Raw genomic sequence first — 6,458 nt, 5'->3', positions numbered from 1 at the left:
AAAACTTTGTCAATTTGTCAATCAAATTATTTGTTGATTTCAGAATCTTTATTACATGAATATTTACCTCAGTTTACCTTCAGCATTACTTCCAAAAGAATGAAGCTTTTACGAAAAGACATTCAAAATTCAAATTCTTTCTATCGGCCAACTAAAAGGATGAAGAAAAAATCCTCGACATGGCCAGCAAAGGAAAATTCAATGTTATTGCAAAGCCATAAATGATTGATATTGATCGCAGTCAATGGCACATCTTTAAAGACTATTCTTGCAAAAATGAGGCAGTGGAAATATCCTGAGCGCTAGAAAAAAAGAGCATTCATCGAAACCCTGTCTCCTTAAAATCACCTAAGCTGCAATTAAATATCCGCCAAAGAGATCTCTCAATTGTCGCCAAAATGAAGGTGAATTAAGCGAGTAGACCCCCGAGGCCAAAGAAGATTTGAAACATCTCCAAGATGACGGAGTTTGTGACAGATCCTTCCAAGGAAAGTCCAAAGCACTGTCGAGATGAAGGCAGATGCGATGAACCTCCCGACAATCCCTAAAAGATATTTAATTTCAGCTATCATCCAAAGATCTCTAAACCCATGAGTCAACATCATCCAAGAAGGATCGAAACATCTCCAAGTTGAAGGAGTTTGTGACGTACCCTTCCCAAGAGAGAGCAAGAGAGGAAAAAGAAAGAGAGAAAAGGTCAGAACATTTCCAAAATGAAGGAGAATGTAGCCAAAACCTAAGAGAGCCAAAAGAGTGCAAAAAGATTATCATGAAAGAAGCTCCCAGGATATCAAACTGCCAAATCTATCAAGAATCTTCTTTAAACTTGTGAAATTCTATTATCAATATCCTACCATCAATTGCTTTCATAATATCAAATTCTCTTTCTTATTCATATCAAGGAAATTTATAACTTCCTTGAAGAAGGTCAATCACAAGTAATTTGGATTCTCAATCTCGATTCTACGAAGTGAATCTCGTTTGGAGTTAATACTTCAGGTATAAAAGAAGAAATATTTTTGCAACAATATGCATCATTTTCAAATACTTTGCATCAACAACAAAATTCTCAATATTATTGCCAATATTTTCTAGCTATTCTGACGTGAAGTGAGAGCTTGATGTCCGCTTTCGATATATCCTGACACCAATTTTAAATCCCTCTTAAAGACTTGATTCATTTCCTTCTTTGAGAGCATGAGCTCTCAGATTCGCACACTTCCCTGTGTCCCCATTGTCCAACCATAGACAGTCCCATTTCGGTTCGAGGTCGAACCACCAATCATTTTCCCGCGAAAGGCCAATTCAAAAACTGATTTTAGTCTCAGCAATGAGACGCCCAAGATCAACCCATTTTCAAGCTTTAGGGACCCCATTTTCCTTCCTTTTGCAGAGCCCCTGTCGGATTTATTGTGCAAAATCCGAAGGTTCCATCATGGTCTCTTCCTTCGAGGATTTCATTCATTTTCTGCCTGATCAGGATAAGGGTATAAACCTGAGTCTCATTGAAAGAGGTATTTCATTTTCCACCCAATCAGGATAAGGGTACAAACCTAAGCCTCATTCAAAGAGGTATTTCACCTTCTGCCCAATCAGGATAAGGGTACAAACCTGAGCTTCAATCTAAGAGGTATTTCATTTTCTGCCCAATCAGGATAAGGGTACAAACCTGAGCCTCAATCAAAGAGGTGTTTCATCTTTCGCCCGATCAGGTTAAGGGTACAAACCTGAGTCTCATTTCGATGAGATATTTCATTCCCCAATCAGGTCAAGGGTTCGAACCTGAGCTTCGTTCCATACGAGGTATTTTTGTCCCATCTAGATTAAGGGCAAAAACCTGAACTTCACTCTCGCAGAGTGAATCTTTCCTCTTCATTCTCTATTTCATATCTATCATCTTCCTCAGGCTAATTTCCTCACACCCAGTCAGATCCTTCTAACTGAGGCATTTTTTTATAGCCCAAATTTGGAGTGTTTTTCTTTGCCACTAAGCTCGGTCATAAGTCGGCTTAGTAGCAAAGAAGGGCATCTGTAAACACCCCAAATTTTCACTCACCTCCCCGACATTTCCACCAAGCATCATCATTCATCCTCTGAGATCACTAGAGGGCAAAATGGTCATTTTATGAGTCTGAAACTTGCAAAAGCCCAAATTTCATCTGCAACACCCAAAATTTCTCTATTTTAGCTCAGATGTTCAAAATCCTATCCCTGACAGGAGACGGGAATCTCCAAATCCTGATTCAAGATCACATTTCATAAGACATGTCATTGCATAGCATTGCATAAGCATTTCATATCACTGCACTGCACAACATGTCATTTCGAGATCCAGAACTCTCGATTTCAAAATTTTCAATCCAGATGCGACTTTCATTTCTTTTCAAAATTGATTTCAAAACCCTGAGTCTTCAAAATTATCAATTCTTCCCATTTTACCCCCAGGACTCTAAATTTCAAAATAGTTTCTCAAGAAAATAATATGGATATTTTCAATAAGGATTTTGATTTCAGCCACTTTATCTCAGATCTTCTCCTCTTGTCATCAATTTCCAATATCATTCTTTTGCAAAATCACCCCACAGAGGCCAAATCTTTTCAAAATTTCTGTTTTGCCAATTAGTCCAGGTTTTTATGAAAATTCCAAAAAGTGGTTTTGTTGTCTTGTCTTTATTTCAATAAAGAAGCAATGTGGGACCCACATTGAGGTGGTATCATATAGGCTTTCCTTTTGAAAAACCTGAATTTTGAAAAACCCAAAAATATAAGAGCATTGCCCTTGGATTGGCGCCACTTGTCTTTTCTCTCTCCTCCCATTTCCCTGCCATGTGTCAGCATGGGAGCCACCTAGAGGTGGCGCCACATGTCATTTTCTCTCTCTTTTCACTCCTTTGTCAAGTGTCAGTGTGGGCCTCTTTAAGATGGCTCCACATGTCCACCATCTTCACCCTGTGCCATGTGTCATTCTCAGGTCACCATGAGATGCCAGGTGTCATGTGCTGCCCTGTTCAGAAAAAGTAGAGCTTGTCTCCCCTGAGGTGGCGCCATTTGAAGTATGTCACCTGCAAGAGACACTTGTCACTCTCTCCCTTCTTCAGAAAAAGCAGACTGACACATGTCTCTCCTTACTTTTCTCAGAAAAGTAAGTGAGACATGTCACTCTTAGCTTCCTTCAGAAAAAGTAGAGAACACGTGTCATTCTCTGCTCTTCTCAGAAAAAGCAAACGATACATGTCATTCTCTGCTCTTCTCAGAAAAAACAACCATTCAAAAAAAATTCAAACAAGGCCTAGGTGGCGCCACATGGTTCTTCTCCTTTTCTTCCCTTCCGCCACGTGTCACTGCAAGAGCTCCTAGAAGTGCTGCCACATGTCCACCCTCCATTCCTCCAGAACCAACCCCATTTGAATTTCAAATATACCCTGAGGTGGCGCCATTTGAGAATACTCCTCTAGCTAGCTGACACTTGTCAGAAGTAGAGCCATTCTGAACCGCCATGTGTCCAAATCCCCCTATATCAGAAAAAGTAGGAACAACTCCCCTCTGAGGTGGCGCATGCTGCTTCCTCTGCTCCTGTCCTCCTGCCACATGGCAGTGTGGAGCCACCCTGAGGTGGCGCCACATGGCAGTGTGGAGCCACCCTGAGGTGGCGCCACATGTCAGCCTCTGCTCCCTCCAGAAAAAATAGAAATTTGAATATTCAAACTCCTCTGAGGTGGCACCTTCTAAGCCCACTGCCCTGTTCTTCTGACACGTGTCAGTGGAAGAGCCACTCTGATGTGGTGCCACATGGCATGCTCCTACTGCTTCTAGATTCAAATCTCAAACTCCTTTTTGAGGTGGCGCCATTCCAGATCTCCCACTTGGCTTCACTTTATTATTTTAATTTTTTATTCAAAATAAACCCACCATGAGGTGGCGCCATATAAGAAGCCCAAAAAAAGCAAATTTCAAATTTCAAACTCCTCTGCTGAGGTGTCTCACCTACAAAATTCTTATTTTATTTATTTCAAAAATCCAAGTGGCATGCCCTGAGATGGCACCACATGGAGGGCTCAGATTAAGCGTGCTTGAAATTCAAAATTCTCCAGAATTGCTACAAATACAAGGTCCCACGCCCAGCTTAGGGGGAGCTCCTTTTGGATTTGGCATTTCAACTTAGACTTCCTTTACTACACGATTTTGAGGTTCTGAATTCACGCCCCCCTTGGGCTCAGTGGAGAGGGTGCATTGAAGCACTCGCATCAATCCCAATTCGATCTAGGCGTGGATCGATTTTCGTGAACCCTCGGAAGCCCGGATCGAAGGACGAAAGAAGTCATTGGTAGCCATTTATTTCGGGAGTTCCAAAGCTGCAGGAAAACACAAGGTACACTTCTATCCCTATTGATTTCATTATATTAATATCCCTACTCGATTTGAATCGTCGTTTTGAAGAAAAAGCTCATCCGAGTGATGGATCGAGTTATTCTCATAAAATGACACATATTAAAGAATGTCTTTCATGCTTTCTTGATTAAATTTTCGCATTTCATAATGTTCATGCATTAAAATAAGTTAGATTTACGTTTTATTTCATTAAAATAACATGTTTCATGAATTTATTTAATATTTTATATATTCAGCTTCATTTAGGTAACTCTCTATTTTTGTCAGTCAGTCCACACGTCATTTCATGCATTTATTTTTCGTTAAAAATGTTGAAAAAATCCTAGTATATGCCCTTAGGTGTTCCCAACAATCTGCCAAAATTTCGAAATGATTGAAATTTGTTTACTGCGGTAAAAGTTCAAAATGATAGGTCAAGTTTTGTCACCCGGGATACGTTTTAAAATTTTATCTCCAATTTGTAAAATCGAGATCTCTCTCATATGAGGTCCGATTTTCGATCCAAAAGATGTTCTGAACTCGGGATGATGTCTAGTTTTTAATATGGTCTTCTCATATTTTTTTAAATTTTTTTGATGTCTGACAAAAATCTAAGAGCTCGAGACACGTGTCAGAGCCTGATTTGGGCCTCTGAGACTTTTGATCGACTTAAGTCGATGGGTTCTCTTTGGGTGTTGCTCCAAATCCAAATCTGTAAAAAGTGAATGTCATGTCCGAGGTGTCCTCTGTTTGCATCTGAAATTTTATGATTTATGGAACAGTCTTAATAGCAGTTTCAAATTTTTCTTGTCAGTCTCCTGTTTTGTCATATTTGTATAAAAATGAAAGTTGTTCCTGCATCTATCAGTAGTTTCTCATTTAAATATCAGAAATTTTTGTGGTCGATTGTTATTTTTTTTGCATTTTATATTAGATCAGGTCGATTTTACCTCCATCAGAGCCAAATTCCTGTTGCCGAACTCACCGTAGTTCAAATCTCGAGGCTGTAAAAGCCAAAAGTGTTCAATTTCGGGTCCTTTAGCAGTTTGCAAAATCTCAGATGTTTTCATGATGAAATTTTTGTATTATCGCATTAAGTATTACATTTGGTTCGGGTCCATAGGTGAAATCCGCCCTTTTTTAGCATTTTTTTAAATTTTCGCATCCCAACCATGTCATTTCGTGAGTTTTAGCATTCTAGGTTGTTTATCAGGATAAAGAGATGTTTCATACCGAATTTGGTGTGATTTGGAATTCATTTGAGGCTCGGTTTAGCCATATCATCAAAATAGGGCCCCGCGAGACCCTGATCCAAGCGAAAACAAGCGAAATTTGTTATTTTTGATGAATAGTAGCATGTCAAAATTCTGATTTTATAGTTTTAATGTGTTTATCAGCATGTCATCATGCCTCATATTGCATTTCATCATCATTTGATTCAATTCGAATTTCAAAATCTCAATTTTACCAAAATTACCTTAAAAAACCCTGATTTTAAAGGTGTAACTTCAATATCAGGGGTATTTTGATCATTTTAACCATAATTTCGAATTTCAAACTATTTCTTACTGAATTTCTTGCATTTCAAATATCAAGAAAGCACGATAATAAGGTTTATATCCAATTAAGTCTAATAATTTTAGAATATTATTGGAAATCTTGGAAAAACCCACATATTTGAGCTAACCCCATTTCAAGTTTCGCAGAGACATTCAAAGGAAGGAGTTGAAGTCTGCAATTTCCTTTTATTTCATTTATTTAGTGATGTAATAATGTAAATTTTGGAATAAGAGATTTAATTTTCTGCTTAGATTAAGATGCATATCATATAGTTTGAATTCATGTAATATCCTAATTATGTGATTCATGCCTTTTATTTTAATAGCACTATGGATGTACATGAATGGCACGTGCACCAACTCTTAGAGAGTTGACGAACTCAGTGGAGTCCATATTTACGGCCCTAGTCGAAATATGGACGAGACCCAGATTTATCATCTTTCTACCAGTCACATTGAGCCTACACTCTTAGGCTATCTTCAAAAATGCACCTCATATTTCCAATTTTGAAAAATATTGTGAATTAAATC

Source organism: Nuphar pumila, chromosome 1, assembly GCF_984573655.1.
Source record: "Nuphar pumila chromosome 1, dmNupPumi1.hap1.1, whole genome shotgun sequence".
Lineage (NCBI taxonomy): Eukaryota > Viridiplantae > Streptophyta > Magnoliopsida > Nymphaeales > Nymphaeaceae > Nuphar > Nuphar pumila.
Note: the sequence above shows the minus strand (reverse complement) of the source record.